Source organism: Bombyx mandarina, chromosome 18 (genome assembly GCF_030267445.1).
Source record: "Bombyx mandarina strain Sakado chromosome 18, ASM3026744v2".
In the NCBI taxonomy this organism is placed as follows: Eukaryota; Metazoa; Arthropoda; class Insecta; order Lepidoptera; family Bombycidae; genus Bombyx; species Bombyx mandarina.
Genome location: NC_143224.1, coordinates 6,827,167 through 6,854,805, shown reverse-complemented (window position 1 = coordinate 6,854,805; position 27,639 = coordinate 6,827,167). Strand labels below are relative to the sequence as shown.

The window sequence follows — 27,639 nt, the reverse complement described above, 5'->3', positions numbered from 1 at the left end:
TCTATGGTGGCGGCGTGGGCGCCCATGCGTCCACACCCGGTCGAGGTCGAGGGCGAGGCAGGGTGGTTCCGGGACACGATGTGTCGCATTTGTGATGCGTCGATGCCCCGGATTGCCCCTCGACTTCCTAATCGCCAAGCGTACTGGTGGTCGCCCGAAATTGCGCAACTCCGCGTGGAGTGCGTTCGGGCGAGGCGCGAGTGCGCCAGGCATCGCCGCCGCCGCCTGCCGCGACGCAATGATCCGGTTGCATTCGCGGCGGAAGAGGTCCGGCTGCACGGCGCATTTCGCGTCGCGCAGAGGGCATTGCAGCTGGCCATCAGAAGAGCCAAGAACCAACACATGGAGGGTCTCTTGGAGACGCTGGATGAGGATCCGTGGGGGCGGCCCTATCATATGGTGCGCAATAAAATGCGCCCATGGGCCCCCCCGATCACGGAGCGTCTCCAGCCTCAGCAGCTGCGGGACATCGTCTCGGCGCTGTTCCCGCAGGAGCGGGATGGATTTATCGCTCCCGCTATGGACGCGCCGCCGGAATACGACGGTGAAGTCCCTGCTGAGGTGCCCCATATAACGGGGGCGGAGCTCCGTGTGGCCGTACGCAAAATGTGCGCGAAGGACACTGCACCCGGCCCGGACGGCGTCCATGGTCGGGTTTGGGGCTTGGCTCTTGGTGCCCTGGGGGACCGACTCTTGAGGCTTTACAACTCCTGCCTCGAGTCGGGACGGTTTCCTTCATCGTGGAGGACGGGCAGACTCGTGCTGTTGAGAAAGGAGGGGCGCCCGGCGGATACCGCCGCCGGGTACCGTCCCATCGTGTTGCTGGATGAGGTGGGCAAGCTGCTGGAACGTATTCTGGCAGCCCGCATCATCCAGCATCTGGCCGGGGTGGGACCCGATCTGTCGGCGGAACAGTATGGCTTCCGAGAGGGCCGCTCAACCGTAGACGCGATCCTTCGCGTGCGGGCCCTCTCGGAGGAGGCCGTCTCCAGGGGCGGGGTGGCCCTGGCGGTATCACTCGATATCGCCAATGCGTTCAACACCCTGCCCTGGTCCGTGATAGGGGGGCGCTGGAAAGACACGGAGTGCCCCCTACCTTCGCCGGCTGGTGGGTTCCTACTTAGAGGACAGATCGGTCACGTGTACCGGACATGATGGGATCGTGCACCGATTCCCGGTCGTGCGCGGTGTTCCACAGGGGTCGGTGCTCGGCCCTCTTCTGTGGAATATCGGGTATGACTGGGTGCTAAGAGGTGCCCTCCTCCCGGGCCTGAGTGTAATCTGCTACGCAGACGACACGTTGGTCGTGGCCCGGGGGGGAGTTTTGCTGAGTCTGCCCGTCTTGCTACCGTTGGGGTGGCGCATGTCGTCGGCAAAATCAGGAGATTGGGCCTCGACGTGGCACTCAGTAAATCCGAGGCCATGTGGTTCCACAGGCCCCGGAGAGTGCCACCTATCGATGCTCAAATCGTGGTTGGAGGCGTCCGTATTGGGGTCGGGGTGCAGTTGAAGTACCTCGGCCTCATTCTAGACAGTCGTTGGACCTTCCGTGCTCACTTACAGAATCTGGTCCCTCGTTTGTTGGGGGTGGCCGGCGCGTTAAGCCGGCTTCTGCCCAACGTCGGGGGGCCTGACCAGGTGACGCGCCGTCTCTATACAGGGGTGGTGCGGTCAATGGCCCTATACGGGGCGCCCGTGTGGGGCCAGTCCCTGGCCGTGGGGGTAGCAAAGTTGCTGCAACGGCCGCAACGCACCATCGCGGTCAGGGTCATCCGCGGCTATCGCACCATCTCCTTCGAGGCGGCGTGTGTACTGGCTGGGACGCCGCCTTGGGTTCTGGAAGCGGAGGCGCTCGCCGCTGACTATCAGTGGCGGGCTGACTTTCGTGCCCGGGGCGTGGCGCGCCCCAGCCCCAGTGTGGTCAGAGCGCGGAGGGCCCAATCTCGGCGGTCCGTGCTGGAATCATGGTCCAGGCGGCTGGCCGATCCTTCGGCTGGTCGTAGGACCGTCGAGGCGATTCGGCCAGTCCTTGTGGACTGGGCGAATCGTGACAGAGGACGCCTCACTTTCCGGCTCACGCAGGTGCTCACTGGGCATGGTTGCTTCGGTGAGTTCCTGCACCGGATCAGAGCCGAGCCGACGGCAGAGTGCCACCATTGTGGTTGCGACTTGGACACGGCAGAGCCCACGCTCGTTGCCTGCCCCGCATGGGAGGGGTGGCGCCGTGTCCTCGTCGCAAAAATAGGAAACGACTTGTCGTTGCCGAGTGTTGTGGCATCGATGCTCGGCGACGACGAGTCGTGGAAGGCGATGCTCGACTTCTGCGAGTGCACCATCTCGCAGAAGGAGGCGGCGGGGCGCGTGAGAGACGCGCAAGCCCGCCGCCGTCGAGCGGGGGCCAGGGAGGCGGATATCGCCCAAGCCCTGGCCCTCTAAGTGTTTCGGGTCCCCTTTACACGTCGGTCTGGGGACCGGCAAAGGGGGCCTAAGAAGACGACGTGCAAGCTGCTCTGCACGCGTTTTACGCAAGAGCATCCGGGTGATGGAAGGCCGGCTATCCTCGACCCACGCTGGTTTTGATCCAGCGGGGTATTCCGTAGGATAACCCATTCTAACCGGCGCCATCTAGGCGGGCTCCGGATAGCCTGCCGACCGAGAGGGCTGGTGGTCGTGGCGCCGACGACCACCGGTCCGGCGTCCCGAGGGGGAGGGTGATGGGAGAGATGTGCTCCGCACTAAACGCTTCACTTTCCCCCCTTTGCCTTTTCATGGGTTCTGTCTCATGCGAGGTTCGGACGCGGGTTGTTGAGCGACAGGAGGTTTTAGTCAGTTCGACTCCGACATGCCCCGCCCTTCATCCCCAGGGGAGGGCGGAAGTCCGGCGATTTCCTCCTGACCAAAAAAAAAAAAAAAGTCTATCAAATTTTCAATTAATTTAATTTATGACGTATATTACTGCTATTCTGTGTTATTAAAATTGGAAATCATAAGTTACCGAGGTCTCTAATGAGAAATCCAGCCTTTTGACAATTGAAATGTTTAGGTTTGTTTCAGAGACGAAAACAATACCTTAACAAATAAATTGCTGGAGCATAAATTTTAATATCAGTAAAGTGATCTCAGGCTCATTGAGCGTAACGTGTTTTTGTGCTTTATGTAATTTAATGTAATCCTCGGCTTACGCGAACATGGCGGGCAAAACTGGCAAGCTACAAGGTTTCGTCGGCAACCACATGAGGATTTTAGAGGATTTACTCTTTTATAAAACGCTGTACACTGTCGTTTCAATAACATTTTTCATCAAAATTTTAATGAGATGCCAGTATAGCTCTAATGAAATTTTATTCGTCATCGAAAAAGTCTGAATTTAGAATGCAATTACGATCAAGCTTATATTGATTTGGTCTTTGTGCTCTGTAATTATTTGTTTGTAAATATTTTTATTTCAATAAATCATAACCTTTTTGTATTTATTACAAGTGATTAAGGACTGATTCTAATCAACAAATAATGATTGTGCTCGGAGATTCCCTGTTCCACATCCAAATGACATAATATTATACAGCGACAAGTCTTTTTGTATACCGATACGATTCTCGAGATTATCGACAATCCGAATGTCCTCTTCGGTATGGAGTCAAATGGAAATGTGTAGCTAGTATTTGGTAGTTTACAGTTACGGTTAGCGTGGTATGGACATGTGATGCGAAGAGAGAAGATAGAGATATAGGAATGGTAGTGCAAGGTAGAGGGGGACGAGGTCGACCGAAGAAGACATGGAGGGAGTGTGTGAATGACGATATGAGAAAGAGAGGAATGAGTGTTGAGCTGATAGCTAATGGAAGAGAATGGAAGAGAAAAATTAGCTGTGCCGACCCCACCTAGTGGGATAAGGTGAAGAAAAAGAAGAAGCAGAACTTACTTACCACAATATAGGTTCATAGTGGGTCTTGTTTTGTTGTATTTGTACGTATAGGTATAGAAATGGAAGGTATCTAATGATTTTAAATAAAATATTAATTCATTGAAAATGTAGAAAGTTGAAATACAATAAATAAATAAATACATTGTTCTTCAAGCTGTGTCTGACCCATGTCAAATGTTATTTCCTCAAGTTGCCAACTCCACGTCAATAAAGAACGTATTCGGCAACGGTTGTTTTATTTCATTTCTCGCCACGCGCTGGCGTCTATCGTCTCGTGTCTGATTTTGTCGGTCAATATCGGTTGACACGTGGAGACTAAATGGAATTGTTAGATTGCATAAATCCTTTTAAATATTTTGTATTTAATCGCAGTAATGGGCATATCGATTTTTATTTAGAAAATATGGACATTCTCCCGCCGGTCACCCTCCGGTTTCCTATTATTTTAAGCAACTTTTACATCACTTGTTCATACCTTTCCCTTATTTTACCCACTTTGTCTGACTTCTGTTTCGAGTACTGATGGTAACAAGTGATGTAGGCCTGCTGGGCATTCTATTGACATTATTTGGTGCAATAAAGTATAGATGGGCCGATGAGTTCCCAGTTTATCTGGCTTTAGAGTAACCATAGCCCATAGACACAATAATATGATAAACGCAATCACTAACTTTACAATACGACTAAATTTATAGTGAAACCGAATCACAATTTTGTCAAAATTTCTGTACAATCAAGACTGTTAGATAAAAGAATAAATGAAGTTTTAATTGTTAACAACTTTCTTTATACAATAAAGTATACAAAATCTTTCATCGCGATAAAATAAATGTAACACAATATCGTAGGTGCCAAATTATTGTTTGTTCGCTACTTTTTTTTCGGACTCATTTTGACAGGGGAGATGACAGGTGCGTTATATTTGTATTTGGCATTGTGCCAAGCCATTGTTTAAGAATGAATTCTTGAAACCGCAACGTTCTAATTTTGAAATATATTGTTTTTCTGTATTAGCTGAAATAATTGTGCTTTTAACACTATATGAAATGGTAAATTTTTAGATTTAAAAAAATTTAAAAACTTGGCACTGAAAACAAATGGTCTGTAATCTTCAGGAATACCCACGACAAGGTGGAAAGATGTAGTTGTGAAGGATAAGACGGAATGCAATGCTACTGACGATTATGTCAAATACAAAGCGTAGTGGAGGAGAAAAATAAGGAAAGCTGATCATATCGTCAAAAGAAGATCACCTCTCAAAAATAGCACACTTAACACGACAATGAAGATAATATTACTGCATTTCTAACACTAACAATTTAAAGCATAGATTTGTATTAACATCATAACAGTAGAAATAATTTGGAAACAACATTGTTCACAAGTAAATTTGTAATTTCTCTCGATTTTAATTTTTGTGCTACAGTAGACCTGGCGGAATGATAATAACCCAGAATTGCGAGTCTGGTCAAATTGCAGGGCATTACGCAAATTCGGTCAAATTAGTGCGAGTATCGACAATAATGGCTAAAGCTTCGGCAAAACTGCATTCGGCATTTGTGTAGTACACAATATTGTATACAATAAACAAATGAAAAAGAAATTTTAACCTTTCTTTCGCAGGTAAATACATGTTTACCGAATAAATTTATTTTTACACTGTTATTATCGTGCAGAGGTATTTGCTTTTTTCCGTGCACGTTTTTGAGTTCACGTTCAGTTAAAAACGCCCTGGCTTTTAGTAGAAAACTTTTTTTTGCAGTAACAACAAGATTAAGCAGTGATTTGTTGTCATCGCACTAAGGACTATTTACCGAAGCTCATAGAAGTCTCACTTATATTGTATAACGGCTATCCCACCCTTAAAACTGGAAGGCATACCAGTTTCGTATCCGAAATATGCGAATGAATGAATAAATGAAATAAAATAAGTAAATAATATGTCTCCCTCTCACAAATTTTCATGTTTACCGCACGTCGCTATTTCTTCATTCAGTTAACTGTTCATTAATAACGGTTCTTTAGAACAGTTTGATGAACAACTTGCCTGCGGGTTTTGAACTATTTTGGATAGTCTCGAAAAATTGAATAACACTGGATACTTTAGCTTTAGGACAAAACTTTCATTAATGCAAAATCAAGTGAATTTTCCCCCTCCATCAGTAACATGGGCGAGCCAGGAAGAAATTCCATGAACATTTTACAATTAATTAAGTAATTCACCGCATGGCTCCCGCATCCAATACGGACATGAAAATTTCAATTCAACTAAGTATATTTTAGTAGCACTTATTTCTTCATAAAAAATTTAAAACGAAAAAAATGTGTAAGAAAGCGATGATTAAAATCGTACAGTACGAGAGTAAATTTGTCGCCAGCGAGATGTCTGTCGTCTATTTGATCAACAGATAAAAATTTCGACGCGACTATAGCAAATCATACAATTCAAGTTTAAAATATTATAAATTGCTTGTTTCACTAAATGTTCAAGAGAATGATTTAGTATTAACAAGTTTTAAGATTAAAGTTTTTGTATTTTTGTTGAGGATTAATTTTTATAATTTATTAAAACTTTTCGAAAATAAAAGGCTTCTTCTAAGTATTCTGAGAATATTCAATAACTATTTGATGTAATTTATTTGTTCTCGAAGTGTTCTTGTACTGTCTGTATGATACTGTACGATTGGCAGTTGTCATGGCCTAAGATATAAGATGCCTGGTGTATTCGTATAAAATTACCGTTGTTTAAATCCCGGGGGCAGATACAAATTTTTCTAATCACTTTAGTACGTTCCTAACTAATGTCCACGAATGACTTCCACGATGATAGAATATACAATTGAGTCATCAGCCTCAAGTCTCAAGTTGGTGAAAGCATTCAAGTTAGGATGTCTATGTGCTCCGGTTACCAAACAGCTACCGGAGAGCTGTTAGTTCTTTCACTCGTCTGAACAAAAAAAAAGTTGGTCTAAAAAAAAAGGTGTACAAATAAGAAATTCTAAATTTATGAGCAATTTATCCAATCCAACGAAGCAAATAATTATCAAAAAAAAAAAAACTAAATATACCTATCTATAAAACGAACAAGGCTGTGAGCAAAATACGCTTATTATTATTTGGCATACAATTGGGTATTATACTGTACTTAATTGTAGTGGAATGAGAAACTGATACTGTAAACCACATCAAACGTCTCGAATTAACATGAATGAGCACGTTTTCGGGATAATAAAGTGGGGATAGTTGCTGGCTAGAACACCTTAGGGGCTAATTTCGCTTGGCAAGTAATGATTATGAGTCGCCGGAGTCTGTTACGGACCACAATATGTAAATGCTTTTGGCCTTTAGTTCCAAAAACAGGTGAACTGCTAAGTCATATTATTATATTCAAATTATTTGGCTCGGACTTGTGATAAGAGTGAATTGCCCGTAACCTGGTTAGCATTCGCAAAATAAATAAACAAATTGAAGAATATTACGTCCAAACAAGCCTAAATAGATAGACAGACGAAACTCAATGCTTTGTTGCTGTTGCAATGTTAATGCCGTTACCTACACAGCCATCACTATGAACCACCACCTATTTTGAAATTTGACGTCAGATCGTCATCATTGCATCGGAAGATCTACTAGGTTTTAAGCCAGAATGCACTATAAATAATTCCATCTGGAATTTGACTGGTAAATCTATACGTCCGCAGATCTAGTCCACTAACAATATTCTCACAATTTGTTTTAATTAAACGATGTTGTTTTTTTTTTTCATTGTAATATCGTCCGAGAAGACGTGTTCGGCACAGTCTTATTGAACATAAAATCGTATGTTCATGAGTATTATAACTCACCAGAATAGCCGAAGTACAGCGGATGTCTTACATTATAAGCACGGACTCTTGAGCGAGTGAGTGTATCACAACAACTACACCAAAGAAATCCATGAATATGTAGCGTTCTTGATAATTTATTTTCTTCTTTTATTCTTCCTTATCGAGACATTCTAAAAATAGAAAGAAAATAAATTATTGTTTTAATACAGCATTGTGAAAAGACATAGTTATGTAACAGACCTATAGTATTTACGAAGTATGCAATGTTTTATATCTGCTTCGAGTGTTTTTCTAACAATTTATCTGGAGACATTAGACAGAACAATGTTCCCAAAAAATAAATTAAATGAAAATACTTCAAAAAGCAATTACTTTCTGAAAATAAGCAAATGACGACAGAGGTGTCGATCATAATAAGTCAAAGTAGATAACGATTCCAATTTACAACTGATATTTACGATTCGGATTATAAAACAATACGACAGATTCAATGCTCGATGCTGAAACGGCTTCTCTCGGCTCAAGATATCCATTTGGATCGTTAAGCATTTGATTATTTTGAATTTGCGCACTGTTGAAACAAAGCAGTGACAAATAACTCGTTTATGCTAATTCTTGAGATAGGATAATCGCGTAAAAAGACAATAAATATTAGCATTTAATTTTCCAAAAATAAAAAAACACGATCGGTTTCAAATTTTTCACTAACGAATATGTAACAGATACCCAAATAGCATTGATTTAATATTTCTTTTATAAAACATAGTAAAAAGTGCCTTTTCCTTTACATATTATTTTCCAATATTCGATTCGGAATCATATATAAATATATTTCTTCTGTTCAACTCACCAGTGCTCAGTTCAACTCGTTAAAAAATAAATTACATAATCACACGTAAAAAAACGTGTCAACGAAAATACGATATAACGAAAATTTGTGTTGAAAGAAAACCTCTCGGTCTGCGGAGGGACTATTTTTTTTTATCGCTTAGATGGATGGACGAGCTCACAGCCCATCTGGTGTTAAGTGGTTACTGGAGCCCATAGACATCTACAACGTAAATGCGCCACCCACCTTGAGATATAAGTTCTAAGATCTCAGTATAGTTACAACGGCTGCCCTACCCTTCAGACCGAAACGCATTACTGCTTCACGGCAGAAATAGGCAGGGCGGTGGTACCTACCCGCGCGGACTCACAAGAGGTCCTACCACCAGACTTCAGTTCTTTTTGTATTTTGTACCAAATGTTTCATGGGAGGTGCTCTGAGGAATTGCTTGAGATGATCCCATCATCTCTTTTTTACCATCGCACCGCCCACCACTAGAGTAGAGTTCATCCATACCACCTGGGGTCATTGCGTTCATTCACATTATGTTTCGAGAGATTTTTGCCACGTACGTACCATCCAGCTTCGGAATGAGCTCATCTCCACGGTGTTTCCCGAGCGTTATAACTTATCCTTCAAACAAGGCTTAGGTACTTAACGGGCAGCGGCAGGCAGGCAGCGGCAGGCAGCGGCTTGACTCTGCCCCTGGCATTACTGACGTCCATGAGCAAAGGTCACCACTCACCATCAGGTGGGCCGTATGCTCGTCTACGTACAAGGACAATAAAAAAAGTGGTATTTCTCACTGAAGATTTATTGTATAGTACCATCAGTATCCTTGAATCTCGCTCGCGCTTATATAAGCTAGTGTATTTCGGCCAATTAGTCTGTAGAAATAGTTCTAAAGCAAAAATCTATATAAAATAAAATAAATCGAAATAAAGATTAGAGCCTTTTCATGAAGGTTACTGAAATGGAATTTTATTTCAAAATTGTGATTATAAATATTGAAAAGACATCTTTATAGGTGTAGAAGTTTAGGATCTCGCTAAAATGAAATAATTTAGAACACCTTTCAGATTTACGTTACCGATAAAAGACATGAATTATTCCTACACATTCTGGTGGCTAAATAAGGAATTTGTAAATGTTAAGATCGCAATCTTAATTATTTGTATTCTACGAAAATAACGAAATAAGGTTACATTTTAGCAATTTTACATGAAAATACAATTTCGGTGACCGAAGGCGTGGCGATTGGTGTGATTTAAAGGACCATTCTACATTTACAGCTTTTGTCACGCTTTCATTTAATAAATTGAGACATTTCGCCGCGTTATGTGCGTTATTTTAATTTAATGTTGATCTTGCTTTTTTTTATTTTCGACGTTCTTATCGTTCCCATATCTTATTTTGTGTGTTGATTTTGTTTATGTGATTAAACATATTAAATTTTAACATTATTAGATTGGCCCACAAATGCACGGTTTACTTTGTATTAAGTGCCACAAAAGGAGATGATTCATTAAGGGTTGAGCTACCTCAAAAACCAATGCATACTGCGATTTGAAAAATATGAAACTGCATTCTTCAGTTAGTTCTTCGAACCATTATTACTCTTATTCAAATTCCACAATCGTATACAATCACTTAAATAGATTGTTTTTAATTACAAAACCCAATGATCACCCCAATGTGTACGCATTTATCCATCTTGAGATACGATGTCGCAGTCATAATTAAATTACAATAACTGCTACTCGTAAAGCCGCAATGCTGACTGAATACCGAAATAGACCTAATAGTGGTAACCGTTTATGCGTGCCAGCCGATTTGTAAGGAGACTTATCTCTCAACATTGATACCAAGATTAAGTAGCGCTCTGTTTTAACATTAAATAAATGATCTATGAATGCGTTGCGTCACAATCGTATGAAACTTAAGATCAGATGGATACTGTCTTCTTAGATAATCTAAAGTAAATCTAATAGATACTCAGCATAATAGTATAAATAGTTTTATCATTTCACATAAGTAGTAATTGCTGTTCCAAGCCGTTCTGTAATTCCATTCGATTTTATTTTACTACTGTGTTTAAAATTTTAAAAAGATTCCAGTACACTACAAAAGCCAGTAAGCAAGCAAAACTGCGACCAAGCACTACCCAGTATTGGAAACAGGAAAAAGAATATTTATTTTTCGCATACGTTATTCCCGGTGATAAAAACGAGCTAGCATCGAGAAGGACTCTTATTTTTCTCGCAGATCTATTGGTTTGAATGTATGTTGAAACAACAGAATCCATCGGGGATCGCTCCGAACCGTGAAATTGGCAAAAAACTTCCGAAATCCATCACGAATCAAATGACACTTTGAAATTGTAAAGCTAACTGAAGAGCGAATTGGATGGAACTGAAAAAACAATTAACGTGAACGGACGATGCGAAAAATTGGAATAATCAACGGATACAGTGTTGGATAGCGTTGAAAATTTAATAAATGTAATTTTTCAAAAGGCCGTCGGATCTCCGTTTATGGCACTTATGTTCGAGCCGGCTGCCACTTCACAAAGCCCGGATGACCGACTAACACGTTTAAAATAACGAAATCGTACTGTACAGGTATAAAAAAATTGTACAGTTCCATTTTAAAACTTTTGAAAATGTTTTCTGGTGTTTCAGCTTGAAGGGTAGGCAGCCGTTGTATTGTAAAAACTGAGCCTTAACACCCGTGTCTCTATTGGTGTTGATAGATATAGAAACTCCTTATCAAAAGAAAAGAAAACATATTATACATAGACAGCAGTGACAATAGGTGTCATAAGCATAGATTATACACTTAATATTTTGACTTTTTGGCGGGAACGCGAGGAGTGAAGTTGTGTGATTTGTTTTATTTTGTCTATTTAGTGTTTCTTCAGGTTTAAATGTGTAATAACGGTGGTTTATTAACTGTTTAATATCTGTGAAAATGCACAAATGTGGGAAAATGAAACAAAGCCGCTGGACGTAAGTTCTCGGGATCCTCCAAAAAGTCCACTGAAAAAATCTTAGTAAATGACCACCATTTTACTGAGATTGTATTTCATCCTATATCATCTTCATTTCATTTCATAATTTTTCATAAAAATAAGAAAATAAATTAAAATAAGACATGATTTAAAGGTCTTAGTTACCAGGTCATAAAATCTCTATAAAAATACACTTATTATATTTGAGAGTAATAAGAGTAAGTGAAAAAAATCTATGTCGATTCGTGAAGTAAAACAAAATAACAAAACGGTTATTTCGATTAAAAAATTCTAAAACATCTACGTAACTAATTCTAATTTAAAAAAGTGTGTTAGTATATTATTTCGTGACTGCCTGCACTCTGCGATTTAAAGATTGGACTCTACTACCAAGAACTTTAAATTATATCAGTCTCAATATGAGTAGCGACATTTAGCTTAGTGATGTCTATGAGCTCCATCTATCTAAGGCCCGGGACACCAGGCTAAGTGGCCCCTTGCTGTGTTGTGCTGTGCAGTCAGTGTGTGCCCAAAGTGCGAGTGTTCTATCTAGCGGTGTTGTTTCGGCGCGGAGACGTTCCGAGCAACGTAACGCAGGACCCGGGAACAGGTGAGTTGTTCGACACTTTCTTTCCTAACATTGGTTAATTGCGGGTAGTTGTCGATCAGCCTGGAAAAGCTGCGTACTCATTTTATTTTAAGAATAAAAACCGAGTTACGTTAGCGCCTTCGAGTCTGGCCATCTGTGTCCGTTCCCAGTCCTCCCCTACCCTTCGGGGTTAGGAGGGGCTGTTACTAAACCCGCGTAAGCCGATTTACGGTGGTGGACCACGGCAACGTCGGGAACCCCGTATACAGTTTGTTTTTAGATATAGTAGTAGTTCATAGTAGTTTTCTTTATTCTTGCTTTATTGTCTTTAAATTGTTATTATTCTATTACTAATTATTTAAACTAATTTTGAGATATTAATTATAATTCCTATTTTGTAATCACCCACTAGCGCCACTGTGGCAGATCTATTTACTATAATTAAGTTTTTTCAAATATACCCTCCATAGTTTTAATATTTTAAATTCATGTAAATATAAATTTAATTTTTACGTTTCCAATATTGGCGAACCGACCGACCTTTGTAAGTGGTCATTTTAATTTTTCTTTTTAATTAATTAATTAGTACGAAACACGCTGTAGGTTTTCCCGTCGTTGCCGACTTACAGTAGTTTGTTTTTCTTGTAGATTGTAGATTAAATTAAATTTATGTGACTGCTGGAATTCTATCCCCACCTTACTACAAGCTGGGGTGGAATCCTGCAGGTCCATAGATATACATAATTGCTAATAGTCTCTTTATTTATTTTTTTATTATTATTTTTTTTTATTTTTATTTTACACCAAATTATTATAGTTTATTATTTATTAGGTTAAATATTTTACAACATTTAGATGCACATAAATAGGAACTCGAGTCTTCAATAGTAAGTACATTGTTAATTTTGTAGATTTTTATTACCTTATGTTAATTTTCCTACGCACACTACAAGTGGCCGGCTGCGGCGGATGCCTGCAGGGTGGACCGTTGCAGATTATTTAGTGTATGTTCATTTCTTGTTTTCTCTATTAGTTTAATCCAATTCATTATTATTTTATAAGTCTTTTCAAGTAGTTTAAATTATGGCATTATTGACCAGTTAATTAGTTTAGTTCAGTTCATTATAAGCACCTATTGTTAGTTAAAGCCAACAAATACATCGGTCGGTTAGCGGAAGTATATAGTTATATAGTAACTATTACGGATGTACCGACAGTCGTGGGGACCCGTTAAAATAATCGGCTAAAACATGTCTGGGGGGACATCACCCCCCATTATCAGCACCCCCGGCCCGTCCCGTAAGGGACGCCAAGTTATGTCGAGTCTAAGATTCAGACCAGCACCAGCAACCCGTACAGTCTCGATGGGACTCGGGACGGACAGCCGGCCCGGGCCTCCGGTCGCGGCCCAGAGGACTCCGAGGATCGAACCGGAGGAAGATGTCCTTCCCCCGTTGACCGATCCCTCTGGGCCCTCTCGGCCGCGGAAGAAGGCCAGGTCCGAGTCTGACCGAGGCTCATCGAGCGAAAAGGACAAGCGTCCTAGAATAGGCCCCTCATCTAGATCGGAGGGAGAGGAAAGTGCGACCACATCCTCTGCACACTCCTCAACCGAATCGGTCACTCCTTCCTCGTCTAGGTCTTCGTCCCCCTCTGGGAGTCCAATCCCAGCTCAACCAATTCCGAAGCCTAGGGCTCCCGCCAGGACAGGGACAGCCCCAAGGCAAGTAACATCCCCTCCTCGCTCTCCTTCCCCAACGCTATCTCCAATCCCGGTAGACTCAACCCGAGGTGCCCCCGCCCTAAGCGGCACGGCGGGCAACCTGGATTCGACCAGGTACATGGACCTCGAGTCTACCAGACCTCAACAAGCCACTAAGCCCAACCCCACTCCCTCCACCTCCTATGCTGCCATGGCAGCTAGGCCAGGTATCCCTACCGCCCAGAGGACTTCCCAATCCTCACGAGTCCCTCCCCCGAGGCCGAAGGGTCGCGCCCAGGAGGAACTGCGCCGACACCCGCCAATTATGGTGGAGGCACTCCCAAATTGGTCCCGCCACATGGCGGCCATTAGGGAGCGCCTAGGCCGCGCCCCCTCGGTGCGACCCTTCGGCGCCGGTTTTAGATTTCTGCCTACGTCGGCTGAGGAGTATAGGGCGGTCCAGGCCTACCTGTCGGAGGCCTCTGCCAGGGACGGTACCATTAAATGGTACTGTTACGCCCTGGCGGAGGAGATGCCTTCGAAGGTGGCGGTCCGGGGCCTCCCTGCCGACACCGACGAGGCAGAAATAGTCAATGCCCTGAAGGAGCTGGGATTCCCGGCTCGATACGCCAGGTGCATTAGGTCCCGGAGAGGGCGTCCGGGCTGCGTTTTTCACGTAGCCCTGGACCACCTCTCGAAGGACGACCTCGCCCGCTTGTACGCAGTCAACGAACTGCTGTACCTGCCGGGGGTGACGGTCGAAGGATGGCGTCCAATCCGAGGGCCTGCGCAGTGTCATCGCTGCCAGGCCTTCGGACACGCCTCCTACAACTGTCATCGCGCGGTCCGTTGCGTAAGGTGTGCCGGGGAGCACATCGTAGCGGACTGCCCGAGGCCGAGGGACGGCCCGTTCTCCTGTGCCAACTGCGGGAAGGACCACGCCGCCGTCGACAGACGGTGTGCGGTCTTCCGCAAACGGGCCAGGATGATGGGAGCAACCGTCCCCCCTCCTGCACCACAGGCACCTCGAGCCGGGAGTGCAGCTCTTCCGGCTTCAATACCTGTAGCAAAGGGGAAGGGGAAGGGGAAAGGGAAAACTTCCCAGCCCCCTCCCCCATCCCACAAGAAGAAAGAGAGAGACTAAGGGGTACATCTGAACCCACAGTGCCAGAACCCCAACAAACCAACACAGAAACCATGGAGGTCTCCGAGGCCCCCCTTACTGCCCAACAACCGACATCAAGCCAACCACTGCCTACAGCCCATCCGGCCGAAGGCAAGCACGACTTGAACAACCAGCCCCCCCTCCCCCCCCCCGCCCTCAGCGCGGGCGCCGCAGCGGTCGACAGGCCTCCCAGCCTGCCGGCTTTGCTGCATGGCTGCTCGCACTGTGGGAGAAATTGTCCGAGGTGATCTCCGGAGTAATCCGTGAGATCGCCTCGGGAGCCAGTCCCTTCGGGGCGCTCCTGTCGGGTTTCTACCGAATGATTGCGCAGTTCAATGGCTGGCCAGGAGCTGCGCATCATTTATTGGAACCCCGACGGGATAAAGTCCCGAAAGAACGACCTGCTTGTTCTCGCCCGGGAGTATAACCCAGAGGTTGTGCTCCTGGGCGAGACCAAGCTACGTCCTCAGGATGCGTTCAGGATTCCAAACTACTTCATGTACCGACGTGACGAGCTTGCCCCTGCCGGGCGGCCGTTCAGGGGCACTGCGGCCCTCGTCAGGCGGGACGTGGTGCACGATCAGTTGGATTTGCTGTCCTTCACATCGACAAGGTCAGTCGGTGTGAGGGTACACACCTCGGGGGGAGATATGCGGATTTATGCCGCGTATAGACCCCCGGGGCCTGAATTTCACCCTGAGGACATAAGACGGGCCCTGAATCACGACAGCCGCCCAGCTCTGCTGGTCGGGGACCTCAACGCGAAGCACGTCGCGTGGGGCTCCCGACTTAACTCAGCAGTGGGCAGGCGGCTGTTAGAAGATGCCGATAGGGGCGACTACTCCGTGGTCGGCCCCGACGAACCCACACACATCCCGACCGCCGCGCGCTATCAGCCCGATGTGCTGGATGTGTGTGTGCACAAGGGGCTACGGTGCCCCGTAACGATCGAGGCACTGTACGACCTGGGTACCCCACATCTCCCTATCCTGGTGACACTGGGAATGGGGCTCATCCGGGTTGCGACCTCGCCCCTACGACCGAAGGTCGACTGGGAGCTCTTTAAGAGACGACTAGTCGACCTTCCCGTGATTCAGGACCCCAACACCCCTGATGGGGTCGACGATGCGGCAACCCGCCTTGTTGACTCCATCAGGGGAGCGATCGACCAGGCGACGACTCTTGTGCCCAGCGGCGGGCCCAGAGGTATACTCCCGGCCCATCTGAAGGCGATTATTCGCCGGAAGAGGGGCTTGAGGAGGCTCTGGGCGACAACTCGTTGTCCCAGGATAAAGCGCGAGCTTAATGAACTGGAAGCGGAGCTGGCGACAAAGATTAGCACCTTCCGGGGCTATGCCTGGCAGGAGAGGATCGAGGAGGCCCGCGAGGACCCCTCCTCAGTATCCCTTCACCGGCTTTGTCGCCGGCTCTCAAATCGGCCTGCCCCGACTTGTCCACTCGTGGACGAGAGGGGCAACCGATGCTTCTCGGCTCAGGCCCGCGCCGATATCCTGGCCGAAATGCTGGAGCGGCAGTTCGCTCCTAATGACTCTGCACCCTCAGAGGCCGCATTCCACCAATCGGTGGAAGAGAGCGTAGCAAGCCTACTCTCCTCCCCGGTGCCACCGTTGGGAGATGGTGATTTCATCACTCCCAGCGAATTGCGCCTCATCATCAAGCGGATGAAGAGGCGCAAGGCGCCGGGCGAGGACGGTATTCCCTCCCTCGCTTTTTTCCACTTCCCTGAAACGGTCGTGTCATATATGACACGGCTGTTCAACTCCATTCTGTCCACAGGACACTTCCCGGGAATTTGGAAATTGGGCAAGGTTATCGCCTTGCCCAAACCCGGCAAGGACAGAAGAAATCCCTCCAGTTACCGTCCGATCACGCTGCTGTCGCACGTGGGCAAGTTGTTCGAGCGGCTGCTGCTGAGAAGGATGTCGCCGCACATCCTTCTCAGACCCGAGCAATTCGGGTTTCGTAGCGGTCACTCGACAACGCTGCAATTGGTCCGCGTCATGCATCACTTGGCGGATCGGACCAAAACGCGCCAGTACACGGCCGCAGTCTTTCTCGACATCGAGAAGGCCGTCGACCGTGTCTGGCATGCGGGACTGATCCACAAGCTGTTGCAGAACACGGACCTCCAGCACGCCTACGTGCGACTGCTGGGGTCGTACCTGGAGGGAAGATCCTTCCTTGTCGCGGTCGAGGGCGCCAAGTCGTCGGTGCGCCCAGTTACGGCCGGAGTTCCGCAGGGGAGCGTCCTGGCACCATTCCTCTACGCTCTCTACACCAACGACATTCCCACGCTCGAGGGCAACCTCGAAGCGTGGGAAGCCGACGTGAAGTTGGCGCTGTTTGCCGACGACAGCGCCTACTTCGCGTCATCCAACTTCCCCTCTGCGGCCATTTCGAGGATGCAGAGGTTATTGGACTTACTGCCCCAGTGGCTGGACCGATGGAGGGTCGCGGTCAACGTGGGGAAGACCGCGGCTATTCTCTTCGGTCCGGTCCGCACAAGAGTCGTCCCGGGACAGCTCAGTCTCCGTGGCGCTAATGTCGAGTTTAGATCCAGCGTCCGGTACTTGGGGGTCGATATCGACCGGAGTTTGAGGATGACCGCCCACGCCAATAAGGCGTTGGCGGCCGCTCGCTACGCGAGATTCCTCCTCCGGCCGGTGTTGGCCTCCAGGTTGCCGGTCAGGACTAAGCTCGGCATTTACAAGACGTATGTCCGTTCCCGTATCACGTACGCAGCTGCGGCCTGGTATCACCTCATCCCGCAAGTCACGCGGGTGAAGTTACAGGCCCAGCAGAATCTGGCTCTTCGCACGATAGTCGGAGCAGGGCGTTACGTCAGTAATGCCGTAATCGCCCGGGATCTGGATGTGGAGTCGCTCGAGGAGTTCATCCGGAGGCTAGCTCGTAATCTTTACGAGCGGGCTGACGGTGGACCCCACGAGCATCTCCACAATTTAGCTCCCTTGCACGCTAGACCACCTGATGGTCTGGCGCTACCAAGGGAGCTACTGGAACCCCCGGCTATGGTAAGATAGTCGGCTTAATCGGAGTGATATGGGAGTGCTCATAATGAGTGCCCCCATGGGACTGAGTTGTCCACACTCGTCACTTCCCCCCACATTGTTGGGGTGCCCCCCTATGGGGACCCATTTTCCACCCCCGAGGGTGGACCACTCCCCCGTTTGGGGAGTGTTTTAAGTCGGCCCCTCCCCGTGACGGACTTCCCCTTCTGGGGAGCCCGGAGCGGGTGAGCGCCAAACTAGTGCCGCGGCTCCCCCTCTGATTTGTAGAGGCGGGGCCGCGGCATGGGGCCGGTGGCGGGCCCCTCGTAGCCGCTGACTGTTGTCCCCGTGTAAATAGTAGTGTAGTTTAGTTTGTAGTTAGCTTGTAGTTAGTTAGTAAGGGAAGAAAAAAAAAAAAAAAAAAAAAAAAAAAAAAAAAAAAAAAAAAAAAAAAAAAAAAAAAAAAAAAATTGAGGACAACACGACGCCGGAGGATCCTGCTGCCGGGCGTCATCCCTGGAGCCATTCAAGCCCATCGTATTATGTATAAGTATATATGTTTTGTCGATGTAGTGTAGCCGTGCACGCTGCGAACAGCGTACCTTCCCCAAGTCCTCCCCGCATCTACTTCACCTCTGCCCTATGATGGCATGGAGTTTCAGCCCGGGTAGTGGGGTTTGCCCCGAGGCCCGTTCCGTGCTCCCGAAAGGGGGTACGACGACCCTTCTTCCATCTATCTAAGTAATAAAAAAAACAAAGTAAGCTATTTTACTCATCCATATTATTGATGATGGTGCGTTTTATATGAGCCTGTACGTGTAAATGTAAGAACTAGTGTACTATCTATCTAAGCTTCGCATTTGAAGAAGATAGCTGCATTATTATAAAACAATAGAGTTGAGAGTTTGACCCCGTGGTATCCTTTTGCAAACTTTGTGAGTAACAGCGACTACTTAACCCTGAATTACTCGCAATTAGTCGCCCTCTTCTGCATGTCTGCACCAAAAAGAGTTAAAGCTGTTGGTTCTTTAAGCAGCAACAGAAATCTAAAGTATACTAGTCAAGTTTTTTAAAGGTTCTACCGCTGGCGCTGATACTTACCCGTCCACGCGTAGCCGTTTGGAATACCCCTTAGTTGCCAGCGAATAGGTAGAGAAAAAAATACTTAATCCAATCTGCAAGCTAAATCGAGCTCCATCGCAAAATAGCCAAAGTTGCTAACGAATAGCCCGACGAGGTTAGTAAAGTAAAATTTTATTTATTAGTAACATCTTAAAATTGATTTCTAACTAAATTCTCTCACGTATACCACTTCTGATTATTTGTCCTAAGTTTATTATTGGAGTGTTGTAAGTAGGTTTGTTTATTTCTGATAGCATTTCTTGTATATCAACTACCAAAATACCATAATATAAATATACTGAAGAATTTCGGTAAAATACACAATATCTTTTCGAATTTCAAAACATGATCGAGGCAAAACCAATGATGATTTAGATTTTTTTAAATACGCATCCGACGCTGCTTCGATTAGGCTGAGTTTACATATTGACAATATATTATTATGTTTTCTCAGCATGACTTTAACTCTTTAACATTATTAGTTTGCCTTTAATTTTATAGCGAAATTTCTATCGATGAAATTCCGTGTTTTAAGAACCTTCTTTTAAAAATGTGTAGCTGTAAACAATCTAATAATAAATATTTCAACGTACACAATTATTTTGTACCGTTCATACTGAAACTAAATAACTAAACCTTCAAAATAACTCGAACAAGTCCACTGGAAGTTATAGTTTGATTTTGAACCCTCGGAGAATTCCAAGCTACCCTTCTTGAAACTTTTATACGTGTACTTGGTAATACAGTTGAGAATTGATCTTGAATCCATACATATAAATTATATACAAAATAGACGGCTCCTAGATGCCCGAGCATAGAGGCGTACTCCCCGCACGTAAACAAAATTTGGCAAATGGCTTCCCATGTTTGTTTTACTTTTCTAATTTTATGATTTTTCGTCCCAGTGTATTACTTTGTATATAATAACAAAAATATGTTAGTAAAATAAGAAGCTTATTCCCCGAAATTGCTTATTTAGATGGGTACACATACACTGGGCCAAGTAGGAGATCTGTATTTTGTAAAAGGCGGAAAAAACATATTTGAATTTGGTATCTATTAAGAATAGACCTTTACTTGAAAGTGACTTATTAGGTAGTTTATATTTTGATTTATATCATGCTACTAAATTACAATTTCAATTGAAGACAATAAATAGCAAGGCACACAAACTGGACAAATTCAAATTTTATTTCACCACCCCGTTTTCTGCCGGGGCTTTCGGATGTTAGAATTTTCATTACCACTTTGTATTTTATGAAAGGGAAGCGATTTTGACTTGCCGAATGCTTTCATTGATGCTTGAAAAAACACAATATTTAGAGATCAAAATACTTGGGGATTTTAGCATTTTTTTGCGGAATTTCGTAGTTTCTTAGTTACTTTGCGTGGAAATGAATGAGAAAAAACCAATGAATTTAATTCATTTAATGATTACTGTGACTGCTATTATCAAAATCACTGAAGAATTACGCTTGGCGATGGAATGCAATCACTAACCATACTGGTTCTATTAAACTTTAGCAGCGGTGTCAATTCAGTTTTAGTCGTCGTCGCCAAACGGATAAGACGTCCGGTGTATCAAGCGATTGGACTATGGCGCAGATAGCTTCCCATTTTTATGAATAAATAATTAGTGGACACGTGTTCAAAATAATAACATGCAAATATTATAATTTTCCTTTTTACGGGTCGTAAAGTATCTTGTGAGCCCGCCCGAATACTATTACTAAATATATATTTGGCACCAAATAGAGTGTTCCGGTTTTAAGGTTTTAGGGAAACCTTTACACAATACTATTTATATTTTAAATGCTTTTTTTTTATTTACTATAAAGCATAAATATAATCCTTAAATAAATTAAAAACTAAAATATTTTTAAACAATGTAGGTCATTATACATAAACATTATGTATCGATAAATATATCAAAAATAATCTCCTTAAATAACTTCTTGAACCAAATCAGCTAGCAACAAATTGAATATTTATCAAATTCATCAAGCACTTAAAACATAATTAAAACCGTAGCTGTAAACAAACAAAGAAGTTGTCGGGATCCCTTGCCACTATACCGGAGTTAACTATAACTTGACCGGAGTTTAATTATAAACTTAACGAACAAGTCTCGTTGAACAATCGAGAACTTAGATCAAGGCTCCGACGCTGAAATGAATATTTTCTAATCTGTTTCGGATTTTTATTTGACAATATGACCCGACCCAGCCGTTCAAGTTATTGTATAGACTTAAAACCACTTTAAATGATTTGATCTCGAGTTCGTTAATTTTATAATTCGAATCTATCACAATTTACGTGTTAACTAAAACGAGCTTACTATAAATTTGAATATTTTAAAGGATGCAACTTTTTTTTTGCGAGCCTATTGCTAATAGCCTCGAGGGTTTATGGTAGCTTCACCGTAGGTGGAGGCGAGATCACGGGGCTCAGTTTAGAGACTTTTGTAACTTGCTAAGGATCGAAATATCGACCCACTGAGAAGATTTGGCGAGAAACTCAATGGGCTACACTTTTTTCATAACTTTTCTTAACTATTAAGTCATGAGTCTAGTGACCACATCTTTGTTGTTATCCAATCCAAATAAGCACACTTTATTTGGATTCTAAAAAAAATATTCATTGTCCATCATCATTATAATTAATGATCACAGGAATTATTTTTTAATAAATAAAGTATACATTTTATTTACCTTAATTATAAGAATTGTTGTATTGACAAATCGTATTGTATTGACAATTTACTGGTGGTAGGACCTGTTGTGAGTCCGCGCGGGTAAGTACCACCGCCCTGCCTATTTCTGCCGTGAAGCAGTAATGCGTTTCGGTTTGTAGGGTGGGGCAGCCGTTGTAACTATACTGAGACCTTACAACTTATATCTCAAGGTGGGTGGCGCATTTACGTTGTAGATGTCTATGGGCTCCAGTAACCACTTAACACCAGGTGGGCTGTGAGCTCGTCCAACCATCTAAGCAATAAAAAAAAAACGATGATCTTCTTACTCCTTCTTACACTAGCCACTCAATGTCGTACTGCAGTAAAATATTATTCCGACACTGGCTTATACAAAGCCATTTTGTAAATAACATCGTCGACGTAAGATGATTATGTTCCCAGCCTCCTTGACAGATATAGAAACATTTTTAACCGCCTCGAGCTTTACAAAGCAATTTACTTGAGTAAACAATCTGTATTCCGTACAGATAGAAGCTTCTCATTCTGCGCTAAGACGAAAGTCGACAAAGTATAGAGTTTATATGTAAGCGCCAGACTTAGATTGCTTTTCATATGCATAAACAAAAAAAAACGTTAGTTATATGTCTGGCTTGAATAAATTATAAACCCAGATTTTGGAGACAGTATTCTTCTCGTTTATAATGAAACAGTGAAACATGATTAGGGTGACGTCACTGTAGTTAACTTCACGAACAGAAGAGAAACTTTAAATAAGATCAAAATATCAAAATGGTAGTTTATTCATAGAATAAAGTGAAAATGATAGTAATATCATAATACCGATCGAGAAATTGACGAGTTGAGAAAACCTTTCAAAACTGGTAGTAACAATTAATTGCCATTAAAAATTTAATGTCATTTAATGAATAATATAAACAGAAATTTGAGAATCCGAAGTAGCAAATTTATAACAGAACTAGCGACCCGCCCTCGCTTCGCTTCGGAAACATTAAAACACACAAGAAACCAAAAAAATAAAATAAAAAAAAATTAAAAAAAAGTAGCCTATGTTCATCAGGGACAATGTCGGCTTCTAATGGAAAAAGAATTTTTCAAATCGGTCCAGTAGTTTCGGAGCCTATTCGAAACAAACAAACAAACAAATCTTTCCTCTTTATAATATTATTAGTATAGATTCGTCAAAAATGTAACACGGGCACAATCAGTAACGACAGAAGAGGGATACGAGCGTAGGGCGTCGCGTCGTAAACATTTGAGATAATCCAATTAGCCACAAACAAGCACAGCAAGCAGCCAATTAGACGCCAAAACTACACATACCAATAAGACGTTTCTCTAGTACCTCATTTCTACCTTAATTACATTATACGTGTAATTAATGACTGCCAGTAAACGGGCTTTATAAAAAAAAAAAAGTTCTCAAAATTAGAATAGATTAAAATTTTCAATGATATTTATTTCTTTGATTCGACATAATAATATACGGGTTGATCTTCTTATATTTTCACATTTAATGGGATTGAATATTAAATAACAAGAACTTCTTACATTTAGTTTCTAAACCTTGCAAAAAAATTGTGTTTAATAATTAAATATGACGGCTGCGCTTTTATCCTAAAAAATATGAATGCTTAGTTTTTTGAGCACCAAAAGGGAAACATGTTTTGGACAATTATAAATAATGTGGTTTTGTTACCCGACTATCGCTGTAATAGCTGTCAGTTTTATTTAATGAAATTCCATTTTCATACAAATTCTAGAATATTCCAAATAAAATATAATATTACGGTATGGTGAATGAAAACACTGTTTAAGCTGAATTATTCAAAATCTGAATCTGAATCTGAGCTACATTCTTACCGGTGGTAGGACCTCTTGTGAGTCCGCGCGGGTAGGTACCACCACCCCCTTATTTCTGCCGTGAAGCAGTAATGCGTTTCGGTTTGAAGGGTGGGGCATCCGTTGTAATTATACTGAGATCTTAGAACTTATATCTCAAGGTGGGTGGCGCATTTACGTTGTAGATGTCTATGGGCTCCAGTAACCACTTAACACCAGGTCGGCTGTGAGCTCGTCCAACCACCGAAGAAAAAAAAAGAACATAGTATAATGAGATACTTAAAATTTTACTTGCTCATAATATGTATAATTATTTCGAAAGAAAAACTCAGACATCGAGATAGTTCCCTTGAAGTTCCATTTGGCTAATTACAAGATTAAAAACAAAGATAGACAATAGAACCCGCCCTTGGGATGTGTCTGTCTCTGTGTTGAAAACAAAAAGAGTTGGGTACTTCCTTTGTACAATGACTGTATATTTACGCTGCGGAAATAAGTAAATCATATGAAACACTTAATCAGCAAAACGGAATATCGCACTTAGGATAACTATATTAAACTGTATAAACAGAATAGTTTAATAGTAAAAGGATTATTGTTGTGATTTCTAAATATGTATATGTATTTCTTGACATATAAATGCTAAGCGTACGAAGTCCATTCACACTCAAGGTCAAAACAAAATAATTAATGGAGAAGAACTACACGTGTTAGGAATCCATCAATTACAACATATGCAAGAGTTGATATTATAATATGTATATTGTATTATGTGAATGTATGTATACTGTGTGTGTATGGGTGTGTGTGTGTGTGTCTTTATATAGGTATATATGTATATAATATTTTATTATACCTACTCTATTTAAAATAAAATAAAAATACAATTAAAAAAAAACACCCCATAAAAAAATGATTGCTGCTGATGGTAGTGGCTACGACATAAGCCACCAGTAGTTAGGGCTACAGACTGAGAAATCCCTAACAATACGCGCCTCATCAAAGATAACTGCTTTGTATACCGGGCCCCTAGTCCAGCTGGATAACGAAAGTTTCTTAAGGTGTCAGGCGAAACTTTTCGCTATCAAACCGTGTATCGACAAAACTATTGAAACAATGATGATTGAATCAGTAGTGAAGGTGGTAGTCTCGTGGACCACGTCTAAATATATTATTATTATTATTATACTTCTCTTTTTCTCAAAAAGGTATGCGCCTACCACAGTACTCTCTACACAACCCACAGTTCACTGATAGAGAATATAGCTTAGGCATTAAGTCCGCCACTGTACTTTTGTGCATAAAATAAAAAATAAGAGTTGTAACAGGCAAGCAAATGAGAGAAGCCACCAAGCGCGCTGGGAATGAAGAATTCTGCGCTGAGCCATTCACTAGGGAATGATTAAGATAAATTTACGGTTATGTGCGCTGTAAAAACGTTTAACTCCAAATGTTTCGTACATTTACTTTGAACAAATTGATAGATCCAAATAAAATACAAAGAACAATGTTTTACTCTAAACATGTATTAACAATATATTTTATTGACGCAACGCTCTGGTTAATGTTTTTTAATCTAATTTGAATTCATAACGACGGGCTCACAACTTACAAGTAATTTCTATGAACTCTCTCGTCTGAAAAACCCTGTTAATTATAATAACTTTTTTTTTCGTACATTTTACGGATGGCAGTTATTTGCAAAGTCACACAATTCCAAGCAGCGAAATATGAGCCAGCTCTTTTAAAAAATGGATTTAACTTCTTAAAGAAACTACTGAAATATTTTTACCGCCATTATAAGAAACGTACGAGGTAAAATTGAACAGGGAATAGCGTGTTTTAAAGCTAAAATGCAGTCGACCTAAATCCAACACAATGGCCCCGATGTTTTCGGGAACACAATGCGACGCCATCGTTCACTCTGGCTGCAGTTTGTTCAGGCGCTTGCGACTTTTACTCTGCGAATTTTAAACAAAAAATTTCGCATATAATACGCCTTCATATATATAAAAAAAGATGTGTGGCGTCATGGGACACCGGATAGGACTGAAGTTCCTTATTATAAAAATATTAATTTTAAGTTCTATTCGAGGTATAAAGAAAATAAAACTGGAGGTTTCGCAACAACCCACGATCATTCGGTAACGTGCGAACTTATTGTGGTACACTTTATTCATGGTTGTTTGCATAAGAGTTAGTGTATTGCGCAAACAAACACACTGAGATCGTGGTCAATGAATGATAAAAAATATGTTATTTTTTGTACGTTATTAAAAAGTTAAGTCGTACAATGTGTGCATTACTAATAAAAATCTTACATTACGGACGTTTTTTCCCGATTAGGGTACCCACCCGTCTGCATCGTCCCATAAGGAACTTCGTTCCTAAATTCAGGTGATTTGTAATTAATATTTGATTTTTTTTCTTTTTCTTTCATACATCATTTTGGGGTATGTTTATGATAATATCAGAATTTGAACAAAACACTGTCATACGACAATGATACACTAATCGCCTGGAGCCCGTGCTATAAGCGGATGGGCCGACGGTGTACCCCAGCCCAGGAGTACCTCCACAATTTAGTTCTCTTGCATGCCAGACCACCTAATGATAAGGCGTTGAGGGAGCCCCCTGCTATGGTGCAATTGTCGGTCCAACCGGACTGGTACGGGAGCGCTCATAATGAGTGCCCCCTGCGGCACTGTGTTGTCCGCCAAACCCCATCATTGCCCCCACATCCGGTTGCCTTGAGCCACCTTGCGAGTAGCCCACTGTGGTGGTGTAGTGGAGTTATTTGTCCATCCTTCCATCGCTGGTATTACCCTACAAGGGGAGCACGGGAGAGAGAGAGAGAAAGAGAGAGAGAGAGAGAGAGAAAGAGAGAGAGAGAGAGTATTCTTTATTGTACACCAAAAAGATAAATAAACATATTTTTTTTCCTACTTATGCTGATAGCCTTGAGGGGATATTTCAGCTTAATATGAAATGCGATACATTAAATACAAGTTAAATTATGCAATATGCATTTATGTATTTAAATTATGTAATTAAATTATGTATTAAATGCAAGGTAAGAGCCAAATGTGCTATATAGCTATAGCCCTTCTCCCTTTGCGTTTGGTGATTGTAGCTGTTGGATATTAGTTAGTTAGTTAGTTATTATAGAATAGTTAGTAGTTAGTATTAGTAATTGTGTCATACATACCCTTGTTGAATTCTGAGCAATGCAGCAACCAAGCAAGCATATCACCACCGATGACATATTTTATATTTAAGTATATATTTTTGTCATCTAAAGGACCGATTCACGTATTCACGTCAATGACATGGACTCCCCCACGCGCGAACAGAAGAGCTTGTTCTAAAGCCCGTTCGGTGCCCCCGTAAGGAGTCACGACGATATCTTTCTTCTTCTAGGAATTTCGGTCACCAAAAGCACATGGGAAATTGATATTCCCCTATGCTGATAATCTGATGATTCAAGCATTTAAATGTAGAAGGTTTATCTTTAATATTCCTAAAAATAATATCATAGGCAATCGCTTACTCGTTTGACAAATCATTTATATGCTTTTACTTAATAAAAGTTTCCTTGATTGTTGATGGTAATGGTAAATGGTAGTTGTTGATGGTAATTCAGGAAAATGGTTTTTCTTCAGATTTATAATCAACTATGTACTAACAAATTAAGTTAATTGCTTCATATTCTATACGGAGCGACGCTTACATGGTTAATTTAAATCACACTAGTCTCAAGTGAATTATTAATAACCTTGCGAACATGTCGTTAGTGTATAAAACTTTCCTTAACTTTTCCCTTGACAATCCAAGTACAACTGCATCTTGAACATTCAACGAAGCTTAAGTGCAAAACGACGTCATG

At 42.7% G+C, this 27,639-nt stretch overlaps 1 long non-coding RNA gene across 1 annotated transcript in view; it reads right to left on the bottom strand.

The window, feature by feature from the left end:
• Positions 1 to 27,639, bottom strand: part of LOC114249104 (uncharacterized) — a 77,623-nt gene that overhangs the window by 6,446 nt on the left and 43,538 nt on the right. Inside the window, exon 2 of the long non-coding RNA XR_016324551.1 lies at positions 7,771 to 7,922. This is a non-coding gene — a long non-coding RNA (uncharacterized LOC114249104). The remainder of the gene's footprint in view (positions 1 to 7,770; positions 7,923 to 27,639) is intronic.